This window comes from Dermacentor albipictus, chromosome 1, assembly GCF_038994185.2.
Source record: "Dermacentor albipictus isolate Rhodes 1998 colony chromosome 1, USDA_Dalb.pri_finalv2, whole genome shotgun sequence".
Lineage (NCBI taxonomy): Eukaryota > Metazoa > Arthropoda > Arachnida > Ixodida > Ixodidae > Dermacentor > Dermacentor albipictus.
Window position 1 is genome coordinate 410,766,337 of NC_091821.1, and position 13,206 is coordinate 410,779,542.

Sequence of the window (13,206 nt, forward strand, 5' to 3'; positions counted from 1 at the left end):
CGTATGAGTTTCTTTTGAAGCTTCGTGCTACATTCGGGTGGATCACCGATCACAGGCACACGCGTGCAGGCTTCCTCAACATATCCGCAGACGCTGTCGTTCTGAAAACAAATCCGCACGCTAAGAAAAGAAATTTCGTGACCTACACCTGCAAGCCACCGGAAAATGGAGCACTATGATGCGATGTCGAGTTAAAAAAGAAATACTTGTTGCATAATGATAGAAACAAAAAGCAAGTCAGAGGTGGTGCCGAGGTGGTTCCATATATAACTATGTCTTTACAAGATAAAGTAGAGCAAGGGAAGGAAAATGCTAGAGCGCAAAATATATCGTAAATCTTTATTAACTAATGCAAGGTAGATGTCTATTATTCACTATAGCCACTTGATAGAGCGTGCCAATATAAATCATCATCATCATAATTCCTTTCAGGTAGGCTTGCAGCAGGCGCCAGAGGAAAATATTCATGCTGAAAGACACGTTCAATATCGGCGGGGGTGACGTTATCAAGCAGCAGATGGATTAGATTTGTTGACTAGCTGCCTTTTTCGGAGATAGGTTGGAAGAACAGATTAGCTGGAATGTGTTGGAATGGTACGTAAGTAACTGGGTGAAATTAAGTCATAATGCCTGCTTATTGCCTGCCCAACTATATACTTCATGATAAACCCATGAATGGACCAGACCACCGCCCACTTGCGGTCTTTTTTTTTCTTTTTTAACGACAGCAAGGAACTGGAACAATATGCCTGGTGAGGTTGGGCACTACTCCTACCTAGATAATTTCAAGGCTGTGCTCGATTCACTGTTTTACTAAATTCAATCCATCCCTCATGTAACACCCCGTCTCTGGGGTCTTCAATAAAAACAAATAAACAAGCTAATATGAATAATATAACTGCATATACTTATTTTTTTGGCGAGAAAGGATGGTACATTTGCTAAAGCTACGTTAACACACAGCTTGATGGGGTGGGGTGAGTGCCACGGCAATACTAACGACAGAGAGAGAGAGACAGAAAAGTAGAAGACAGGAAAGGCAGGGTGGTTAACCAGACGCACGTCCAGTTTGCTACCCTGCACTGTGGGAAGGCAGTAATGACAGAAGACACGTAAAGAAATCAAGGTACCATTCATTAAGAAGAAGCTCCACAAAGGGCATTCGCTAAGCAATAAAATACAGACAAGATGAGGCACTTCAACAGAACATAAGTAGAACTCCTAAAACACTTCAGCAAATAATTATTAGAAAGAGTCAATAATTTTTCTCGTTAACAAAAATATGTCTAATGTTTTCCGTGGTAGTTGGGTGAGCTCAGTGTTATTCCATCGAAATTTGCTTACTAACAGAGGGAGTGCGTAAGTTATGCATTGCCAGTATTAATTCTTTATTGTGGTTGTAAGAAGAAACCATGTGCCATATAACGTAAAACTATTCGATTGTGATTATATCACAATCTCCTGACATGATACTTATGTATCCGCCGGCGCAAGCATCGGGTGGTCACAGGGCCGTACCCAGGAATTTTTTTTCGGGAGGGGGAAAAGGGGTGCGCGAACTTCACCAGGCACGGAAAGCAGTAGGAAATGGTGGGGGGCTGGGAAGGCCACATGCTAACATAGAAGTTTTGGGAGGGGGGGGGGGGCATGCCCCGTGTGCCACCCATTGGCTATGCCATTTGGCGGCCACATGGAGAGTTGTTTGAACAGCCCATTCAAACGCTCTCTTCGTTTATAGAAGAAGAAGTCACCTTGGTTTCCTTTCAAACCGAGCAAGCATGAACACATCACACTCGATCAGCGCAGACACTCGCTGTCAAAACGCTGGTATGAGCAAGCGCAAGAGCAGCAGCGAGCGTAGTGACTTTTGTGCGGTCTATCAGTTCAACGCTAGAGTGGCCAGAACACAGCGCGCACTAAGCGCGATCCGTCTGTAGATCCATATCAAGATACGTTCATATGGAAATTGAACAAGAAGCAGCACTCGGCAGAAAACTGGCAACAGGAAACACGTCACGCCTAATGTTCGCCCTATCCGTTAGCTTAGGCGAGTATCGGAATAAAAACACGTAACATGAACTCACAGACAATGTCTTACATTTTTTACTCTTTCTCTTTAAAACTAAACAGTTATGAGTCTGAGAGAAGTTACAATCTGCAGCCTACTTATCTTGCGTCACCTAGCGACAAGACAATGACATTCCAGACGCGCCAGACGGTTGCGTCATGCGCCAGACACGCCACCGAAGTAAGCGAGTCTGGCTGTAGTACATGTGAGCGCTCACCTGTTCGGCGACCCATCTGTCATTTTCGGATGCAGTCTGTGGTCATAGCCTTCCGGCATATTCGGTGTTCCTTCTGCACTTTGACACGGTATGCCGTTGCAGTACTGGACAACGTAAAGGTGAGAAATTTTCTTTGAAAGTCATCTGCACTGCATTTCAAGCTATGTGCACTTACACGGCACGGTACTGGGGCGCTATTCTGGACATTCCGCCATTTTCTTCGATGCGTGACTAGGCGCGACGCGAACAAAATGACGCTGGTGGCCCCATTTTGCTTACGTAACGTGATGCCAACTTGACGTTTCGCCTAAGAAACTGAAATGAAGGCACTGAATGTAGCATTATCGGTAAAGCAAAACAGTTTTCCTCTGCAGTAAAAATAACGCAGCTAGCTCAAAGCGTATGATTATTCCGTCGAAAACGCTTCTCGCTTCCGTTGTTTGTTGCGTACAAGCCGTCGTCTGCTTCAATAGCTAGGATGTGTGTCCCCGGAAAATGGAATGAGTCATCGCATGTTTGCGCCAACGCGCTTCTTTTCTTCCTTGAGACAACATACGCGACCTACCAGTGGTGATGCGCGCACGTTCTAGGCCTCGTTATCGCTATCTCGTGAAACGCAAGTGACTCAGCTCGACTCGGCTGGCTGAGAAACGACCGAATAGGCTGTTTTAGCAGAGCGTTTTTGACGGTCCGCTCCGCTCAGCGGGCTAGCGGAAGCGCAAGTGCGCATGCGCGACCCGTTCAGCAGTGAGCGGGCGAGCGGACGGGAGCCCCCTCTCCGCTAGAAAGCTTTCTCAGCGGAGCGCGGCGAGCCCGTCAAGCGGGTCTAGCGAAGCAAAATGGCTGCCCCCAGTGCTGCTGGCCCGTCCACGAGGTCGTTTGAATCGGGATTTGTAAAGCGAAAACCTAGAGTACACTTTAGGAGACACGAAGATCTTCTTCTATTCGGGAGGTTGTGGCCATGAACCCGTTTCAGAACCATGCCATGTGTGCACATTTGTTTATGCGGACCACGTTTTAGGTGTACTGAAAGAGCAAAAAACCTTGTCTTGGCTACAACACAGCGTAACGGCTTTGTTAATGTAAGGATTATATATATATATATATATATATATATATATATATATATATATATATATATATATATATAAGAAATGAAAATGCAATGTATTGCGTGAAATGCCTTCAGACACTTGAGCAATTCCAAACATATTATTTTATTGCGGCAATTCTTACAACTTGAATATTATGTTCATAGCGGTTTTACCTTCTGCGGCAAGGTGGCGCGTCAGGCAAGCACATGCTAGAGTTACTGTATATGCTACCACAGGTAGCTACCTGCGGTAGCATATACAGTAACTCTAGCACATGCCTTTCGGACGCAGCCGGGCGCTCCGCTAAAACTGATTCTTCGCCCGCCGCTCCGCTAACTGTGAGCGGGTACGCGAGAGCGGTCCGGACCGTCAAAAACGTTCTGCTAAAACACTCTCACCGATAGCGTTGCGCGCACCAGAGGTACCCACTAGCGCGACGCAAGCGCCGGCGCTGCCATCTCTCGTTCATTTCGCACCGCGGGAGGAAACTTCAAGGCGCCGCCTGGCGTACATTTCTTTTTATAAATTATAAAGAGGCCGTTATCATAAATTTTGATTGTGCGAAAAGGCAATAATCTTGATTACAATACAAATGCAGCAGTGAAAAGTAGGCAACATTGTCGAAAGTTTGCTATGTTCAACCAATATCATTTCGTATAAACGCGTTCTTTTAAAGAATGATGACCCCAAACACAAATGCCCACACCACCCGAGAGCGATGCAAATACTATGAGCACGCGTTATGAACAAAAGATTTTCGTGGCGCCAAACGACGGGGAAAATGTGGCGATACGCATTCCTCTCGGCTGCCATTGCATATGGCTGCTCATTAGCATAATTCGCGCGGCTCGTTGCAGCAAAAATTATGGCGGGAAATCTCAGCAGTGGCGGCCCAGCACAACGTCACGCATCGTCAAAAAGACGTTTACGAAACAGCCCTTCCTGTGACGCTCCTCACGAGATATTCCTTCAGCCAATCAGCAAGCTGGCATGGCGCATATCTTGGATCGCCACCACATGTTCGCGCACATGCAGATGCATTGCACTGGCTTCTGCACGCTACCGCTCACATTCTTTTTGAAGCGCTAACAACACAATATATCCGCCAAGGACCAAAAAAATGTATTAATTCATAAAGTTTGCAGCTCTACGTCACGTTTCGTCATCTTGATGAAAACGCAAACTGACATTTCGGAAAACTTCCGTTTCCCGGCACAAATTTCAAGGCACGTGAGCTCTCCACAGCCAATCAGAGAGTAAACATGGCGGATAATGGCAGCCGTGCAGCCTCCATGTGTGTCGAGAATTGAGACCCTGAACGTTGTGGTGCAGTTAGCGAAAAACAGCTAGGCCGTTGTGGCCAGTCAGTATGGCGTGTACTGAATCTTTCTGGGACATGTTTGTGGCGATTTCGCTGACTCCCCTCATTAATGTAACTAATTTTGTTACTTTCTTGGATGCTTTTGAAGCACGGTGGCCGCACCCAGTGTTGCGATGCAGTTAGCGAAAAGCAACTCAGCCGTGGTGTGGTGACGCAGTTTCGCGTGTGCTGAATCTTACTTGGGCAAGTTTGTGAACGATTTTTATGCCCCCCTCCCCCACTCCCCCCCCCGCCCCCCTTCAACAACATATACCTCCTTTCGGTACTCACGCATATCGAAATACCGACGACAGATTGCCAAAAGTGATAACACGGGAGTGTGGTGCTTGCGTCGGCAGAACGCGGAAAAGGTAACGCCGAGGAGTTCAGAAACCGGGAACTTGTAACTCAAAAAATTCCGTCTTCTGAACGATTGATAACAGGCTCTGCACCCACCTATTTCTCATGGGCGCGAGTAGAAGGAATTCTGCGAGTGTCTGGCTGGGAGCGTTTCTTGTGACAACGTTTGCGTACGTGGCGTATCATCACGTCGGCTGAGGCCGAATTCTGTCGAAAACGGACAGTCGTCTGTGTATTTGTAATTTTAAACAGCAGGAAATAATACCCGTGAATCGAGGAATGCTTTGTAATCGGATGTTTCAGTCCTATATTATGTGTGGTAGTATTGTGTGGAATGAATCGGGTATTTTCTATGCTATGTTTGTAAAAGCGACTTGTTTTTGTTTGTAATGTCTCCTATTCCCCACTTTCGCAAGTTTCCCTATAAAGTCTAAATACCAAAATGGCACATGCTTGTAATTTACTTTTTTTCACCTGATGCCGTCCGGTGGACCTTCATACGAAAACTAGCGCTGCTTACTTGGTGCCACAGCCTTGGATGAATGCACCGAAAGCCCGGAACGAGTATTTCTATATAGAGCGAAATAAACACTTCCTCATTTTCGAAGGCGTTTTGCACTCCATGAAATCGCTCGTTGCACAGATTAGATGGAGCATTGTAAAGATCGATCGCACTAATATTAATTATGCTAAATCAATAAATTAAGAGCCATTCCACTTTGTGAAGGCGGACGACAAGCGGAGCTGTATATATAATGATAAAAACTATGTTGATTCTTGATCGGAAAAAAGACATACCACAATGAATATCGCGTTTACACGATTTTTGTAGTGTAAATTAATGGCACCGTCAAAGCTTTTTCTTTAATCTTTTAGCCTTTATATTTTTTTAGATTATTTGGTCGTCAATGTGACTCTCGCTTTATGATTTCTATGATATACGGCCTGTGGCTTTTTGGCGACACTGTAAAGGTTCTTGGTCAATGTGAAGTCTGTACATGACCTATTACGCGTAGTGGGCACCCTGATGTTAGTGGAACATCAAATGCGGAACGTTTCCAAGTAAAACGCCACGAACAGTTTTCGGTCTCGCTGAGACACATCTACTTTGAAATCACCCACAATAACCGTGGCAGCGGGGTCGGTAGGGGTTATCCAACCAAAGGTGCATACGACTAGGCGTTTGCGGCACGATCTCCATCCGCATTGCGTGCCGCCCACCGTCGCCGTGCACATTCCCGCTTCTATTCACGACGGCGTTCTTCTCAGGCGCGCTGTTCTTACTGAGTCCTCATCACACGCGGCTTACGCGTTCCGCGGGTGGAAAGGAAGTGAGATAAGGCTATGTGGTTTGCCTATAGAGTCCGCGATGTCAAACCCGAATCCATACTAAACAGTAACTATCCCGATCTTACTTTTTTATATGATATTTTTTATAACAACACGTTTTGACACTTCTCACGATTCAATGCAGCTGGGGCATACCCGGCGATACGCTTTTGCTTTATGCTTTAGATTTTTTAGCTCTGGGGTGGCCGACATATCTTTCGCTTACGCACACAAACCGCCATAACCTAGCGCATATAAGCTCCGCTGTCAAAAATGATTACTCACCAAGAGAGCACGCGGATGAGTAGAAGCACAAGCAAATGCCACTTCGTTCAGCGCAGCCGGCGTAATGCGTAGCAGCTATATATAGCGTTGGAAACGCGCGCACCTAAATCCGAAACCGGAAGTGTGGTTCAGGTGTTAATTCCCCCCGCTTGGTGGGCTACAGTCTATTCGGCTGCTGGGTCTATGGGAGTTTGCGGCTTCGTGTGAATGTATTTCTCTACAATACGCAGTCGAAGGGCCCCTCCCCCCCCCCCCCTCCTTCCTGCGCTGTCTCCCCGCTCTCCACTATATATGTGGCGCGCGAGATTGAGCCGCGATAGTTAGTTCCCTTTGCGCCTGGTCGCGAAATGCGCAGTTGCTGCCGGAGCTGCCGGAAACACAACGCAGCCCCCCTCCCACCCGTCCTCCCACGGCCTTTCCAGCGAAGGAAGGCGGATCCTTTGCTCTCCGCCTTCTTCCTTCGCACGTGCCAGATTGAGCCGCGATCATCCACTTCCCTCGCATGCTTTCACTCGCACATACAGCACACTATGCGAGGCGACTGTGTGATCCCTCTTGGATTTTATACGGAACATCGCAGCGACTATTGATTGCAATGAAAAAAAAATTAAAGCTCATTTCTTCAAGAAAGACGGTTGAACGCGAAGCTTTCCCCCAATGAAAACTGAATCAAAGTCGAAAGCCAACGACCACCGGATGAACCCAAGAAATGCTGAGCAACCCGATGCTATGCATATGTGATTTGATTGTATTTTTTGAAAGTTGAAGTAGAATCAAGGCACATTTCGTTAGGTTGCGTAGCCTCTATTTTACCCGCCGTGGTTGCTTAGTTATGGTCTTAGGCTGCTAAGGACAAGCTCGGGGGATCGAATCCCGGCCACGGCGGCCGCGTTTCGATGGGGGCGGAATGCGAAAATGCTAGTGTACTTAGATTTCGGTGCACGTTAAAGAATCCCAGGTGGTCCCAATTTCTGGAGCGCCCCCCTCCCCCCCCCCCTCCAACTACGGCGTGCCTCATCATCAGATTGGGGCTTTGGAACGTAAAACCCCGTAATATAATTTATTAGATCCCGTTCATCGCATGCTCACACAGATTTTCACGGACGACCTTAAACTTGCACAGTATTGCCTTGTGATCGCTGTGGTAGACGGTCAGAGGCTCTGCCATCGTAACGTGACACAGCCTGCTTGCAAACGTGAAATCAATGGAAGAACGGTGTCGCGTCGTGGGTCTCTGTGGCGTCTTCAGTTTGAGCGAGTAGCGATCTAGCATGAAACTCTCGATCGAATTGCCGGGCTCATTCACCACATTGATGTGAAAGTCACCGCACACGAGGATCGGCATGCTATGTGGCTTTAAGGTCTTCATCGTTTCTGTCAGTAACGTTTTCGTGTCACAAGGAGACGTGTATGGTCTGATATATACGCTGGCGATCACAAGACCGGTAGGCATCTCGACTGCAGAAGCGTCTCCCACATGGCTTCTGCACGCCATTGCCGATACACGGTATCTACCTTACGGGCACGATCACGCTACCGCTGGCGTTCGCATACGACAGCCTCTTCCGCCGCGCGCTGGACCCACGGCCTACCAATGAGGATGGCGGGGAAGGCATTTCGTGACGCACGTGATGCAATGCAGATATATACAGTTCGTCTTGGTAGCATGGCGTTAAGCCATCTTTCTTTAAGAAAGGGACCTTGATTTTTTTTTCCAGATCCTAAGACGAGCCCGTGTTCACGCGCAGCTGCTATCTCCAATATGCAGGGAAGCTCAGGTAATCGCTTCCGGGGGTGGTGTCAGGCCTAGCAGACGCACCTTGCGCTTCCAGTGAACTTTGTGCGCATGCGCTACACTTGCTGAGCTCGTCCCGTCGCGCCGTTATCAGGCACTGACCGGCCGGCCAGTCGAACTTGGCGCGGTACTGCGAATGTAAATTGTATTGTTCTACACAGATATGTAAGTTGGCTTTCCTGCAGCGCGTTTTCGCGCTCACGGACCAATCAATCAGACATACAAATCGTCGCCTTAAAAACTGACATTCACGACGTAGGTGAAAAGCGAATGGGTGCGAGAAATCTCTGAGGAAAGGTAATAAACTACTCGCCACGGAGAAAAGTATGTCCAGAGGAGTGTCATACGGCTTATGAGAAGTCAGCAAATAGGAACGTGTATTGCTTCTCCAGCAAAGGGAACGGCGAAGCACTGTCCTGGCTTAGTGGCAGTGCCCCGCATCTCTAACCCGGTTTCCTCCAACAGCAGCGCACAGCCTTCTTATCATTCCTGGGGGCACCCCGTTTATTGTTGCTTGTTGTGGGAGAGTATCTGCAACGCGACCTCCCGAATGCCGCGAGAAGGCCCGGAATCTAACGCACCATCCACGAATGAGCTTCTTCTATTCCTTCTCTTCTTTCTTTTGTTTCGCAGTGTGCTATCCAATTTTGTTAAACAACTTCCCCTCTTTCATGAAGTAGTTCTGCGGAGAGTTGCTACGAACGGGTGGATGTCTGATTTTTCCTTTATTCAACTTCCCCTCTTCTCTTTAGGCTTTTTTTTCTGCTGTACGGAACTCATACTGTGTGCGTCATTTAAAGAAAATGAAGCCATGAGATAAATAAACTTCCTCAGTTGTAGTGATGCTATGGGTCGTCATCCGGCAACAAACTAATCTAAACGGCTAAGTTTAAGCAAAAGTTTACAGTGAAGCTGGTAGGGCAACTTACATAGAAGTCTTCAAAAGCGATATATGCGCGTTTTCGGGAGTGACCTTGGAGGAGTAAATCATCCGCTAAATTTATATATTTAAAGAACGGTAGAAGTTTTAAGGGTTTTGTGAAGGAAAACTTTTTTAAGTGTCCGTAAAGTCTGAAGCGCCGCCGTTGTCCTGGGAGAAACAAATCTTCCAGAAATTTGACATTCGGAGATAATGAGATTAGCATTGTAGCTGGCATGCATAAAAATTACTTAGGGTACGATTATGAGCTTAAGAAATCATTCCTCTACTTTCGTTCTTTGCCCTTAAAGGGGGCGATATACAACAACGTAATACTTACATTTCTCGGTGAGCGGGAAGCACTAAACGTGCCATCGAAATTGAAACGTCTTTCTTTTCGTTTGACTTGGTCAGTGTAATAAGTAATAGTAGTAATAAGTAGGAGGACACCACCAACGCTGTATGCAACTCCACATCCGTCGGAGAGCAGGATATCAGTGCGCTCGCTGTGAACCACTGCCTGTCACTTCAACGATGAGGGTACGAGCGGACAGCCCGTGCGAATCACTTTCCTATCGCCCTCTCTGGATAATGGCAGGCTTGAGAAGAGAGCCTAACATGTTCCTTGCCGCGATGCCCGCTGAAACGTTGTGACGTTGGGACGCGAGGTGACGGCGCGGGTACCATGCAGCGGCTGCAAGCACTCGACGGTGAGCGCCCGATGGTGTACACGGCGACTATAGGTCGGCGCATTTCGCGACCAAGTCATAGACGCTACGATATCAATTTTAACGCGACAGCGTTAAGGAGCTCGTGTCTCAGAAAAGCCGGTGTCGTCGGCGTTGGCGTCGTCGGCGTTGGCCGTGAGCGATAAATCCCAGCAGGCACTTCATGAATAAGAAACAACTTCCAAGATGGGCAGGGTGCGAATCGAACCAGGGTATCCGGAGTGTGAGATGGAGGCGCTACCACTCAGCCACGAGTTCGATGCTTCAAAGCGGTACAAAAGCGTCTCTAGTGAATGCGGCGTTGCCTTAGAAACGAGCTGTTTCTAAGGCTCAGGCGTGCGTCGCTTGCTCAGGCGCACATTTCGTTGCCGCGCCGAACGCGGCACTGCTCGACGCCCACCGCGTCCGATGCGGGGCACGTAGTCGCTGCGCCGTAGCTCACTGTCTTACACCCCTTGGCGGGTCGACGGGAACGCTGTCGCGTTCCACTCTTGAAGGCGAAGCTTAAGCGTCCTCCAATTTTAACGCGACAGCGTTAAGGAGCTCGTGTCCCAGAAAAGCCGGTGTTGTCGGCGTCGGTGTCGGCGTCGACGGCGTTGGCCGTGAGCGATAAATCCCAGCAGGCACTTCATGAATAAAAAACAACTTGCAAGATGGGCTGGGTGGGAATCGAACCAGGGTCTCCGGAGTGTGAGACGGAGGCGCTACCACTAAGCCACGAGTTCGATGCTTCAAAGCAGTACAAAAGCGCCTCTAGTGAATGCGGCGTTGCCTTAGAAACGAGCTGTTTATAAGGCTCAGGCGTGCGTCGCTTGCTCAGGCGCACATTTCGTTGCCGCGCCGAACGCGGCGCTGCTCGACGCTCACCGCGTCCGATGCGGGGCGCGTAGTCGCTGCGCCGTAGCCCACTGTCTTACACCCCTTGGCGGGTCGACGGGAACGCTGTCGCGTTCCACTCTTGAAGGCGAAGCTTAAGCGTCCTCCAATTTTTTTTCACTTCAATGCCTGGGCAGACGAATTTTCGTCGAAACATTGACTGCGAGTTTGAACTTGTATGCAGAGGGGAGCCATGTTTACGGTGATGTATGAGCAAGCTAGGTTTAAGCTCGGTAAATAATTACAGCCTTACTAAAGCACTTACCTATAGATGAGTTCCAGAGCGCTATAACTGCATATAGCTCACCGCGTACAAAGTTGGCCTACTGTCGGAAAAAACTGAATGCGGCACTAAGTTTGCATTTCGAGGAAATAAGGGATATTTTTAGGGTTCTGCGTAGACAAAGTTTCAAGAACGTTAGTTAATTACGGGCTTGCTGCAATTGTGCGTCCCACGGCCGTTATCTGCAATGTTTGCCAGCTTCCCCGCATAACTGTATCTCTCACTGAGTTCTCATTCGGTGGAAACTGGGGGCAGGGTAAGAGTAATGTGCAACGAAAGCTTAGATTTTCTGAAAAAATTGCGGGCTTTGAAAATAATAACACATAGTCGCTCATTCCCTGTTTTCATCTGCGACACGAAGCGCATAAGCTGAATGAGGCGTTTTGTTTATAATAAGTCAAAGTAAACGTACAATTATGGGTGATGTTTACTCAAAGTTCGAACTTCGTGAATTATTTATGGCACTTTGACGTAAATTGGTTGTTGAGACTGGTACTTTCTCGAGCTGTAGTAAAACTGATTCCTCAGATAGTCCGGGAAAAACTTGTTTAGATTACGAGTGCCAGAGGTCATTGCTTATATACACATGAGGGTGCCGGCACTTGGTGTGTACAGAAGGAGACTGCGTGTTCCTGTTTGCGCCTGAAAGATCAAATTGCACGCGAAATCTTCAGCTCCCGCATTCCCAAGACAAAGAGAGAGAGAGAGAGAGAGAGAGAGAGCAAAATAATTGTTGAAACATACAGAAGCCAGCCAGATTACCTGTCCGTTTTGGTGACTGTGCACTGGAGGCGGGGGGGGGGGGGCGGAAAAGAGGAGAAAAGATAAGATAAATCATTGAGTACGTGATAGCAATTTGTTGAGCTCCATCCAATTTTGCAAGTGAGTAGCTGTTTAGATGGCAGGCCAACTATAAAGAACTTATAAGAATGATTTAAGCTTTGTGGATTCGGCAGCATAACATAGTGAATTGCCCATGTGAAGTTCTGTCTGTAGGTCTCGTTTCTTGAAACAGAGGACCCAAGCATGTGTTCATTCGTCAAGCTCTGAACCTTCTACCATGGGTAAACAAAAAACAACCTTGTTACCTTAGAACTGCGATCTATGCTGGAAAAAATGTGTGTGGGAATGTAGCAGGAAAGATGAGGACAAAGTAAGATTAGTTGGGAATGGCTACACGCGTGCCAATTGAAGTACAGGGCTCAAAGCAGTGCGATATTTTAATAAGTGTTACGGGTTAATGTCCCCGCGATTGCATATAACTTGTGCCTACACAGTGCGACAGCAAATGGGTTGCTAGATTGACGCTCACATGTACCTTCGTATATTTACACAATTTGTGTCGTATGGTTTCTTTGTACTGTCAATGTATACCGTAAGAAGCATTTCAATGACGTTACAGATAATACAATTCTTTTTTATATTCCAATATGTTATCTTCGGCTTTAAGTAATCAGTTATCACAGCTTCTCTTCCTCGATCCGTGCAAACATATCGTGCGGTGGAGCACTTTCTAACTTAGATGTTTGACGTAGTAGTTCTGCGGAAACCCGAAAGGTGGAGAGAAGTAATGAATAAAGGGAAAATCAGACATCCACCCGTTCGTAGCAATTGCTACAAACGAAATCCATACGGATTCCTCGAAAGAAAATCCTCAGAGTTGAAGAAAAGTTCGTCCTGGTCCGGGACTCGAACCCGGGACCACCACCTTTCCCGGGGCAGCCGCTCTACCATCTGAGCTAACCAGGCGGCTAGCAGATGGCAGTGCGAAGAATCTACCATCTGAGTGGCCAGCCGCTAATATGGTAGAGCGGCTGCCCCAGTAAAGGCGGTGGTCCCGGGTTCGAGTCCCAGACCAGGACGAATTTTTCTTCAACTCTGAGGCTTTTCTT

At 47.6% G+C, this 13,206-nt stretch overlaps 1 long non-coding RNA gene across 2 annotated transcripts in view; it reads left to right on the forward strand.

Annotated features, from left to right (window-relative positions):
* Nucleotides 1-2,244: 2,244 nt before the first annotated feature.
* The window catches only part of LOC139058381 (uncharacterized), a 93,556-nt gene continuing 82,594 nt past the window's right edge, over nucleotides 2,245-13,206 (forward strand). For both annotated transcript variants that reach the window (XR_011513378.1, XR_011513372.1), the window contains exon 1: nucleotides 2,245-2,404. This is a non-coding gene — a long non-coding RNA (uncharacterized lncRNA). The remainder of the gene's footprint in view (nucleotides 2,405-13,206) is intronic.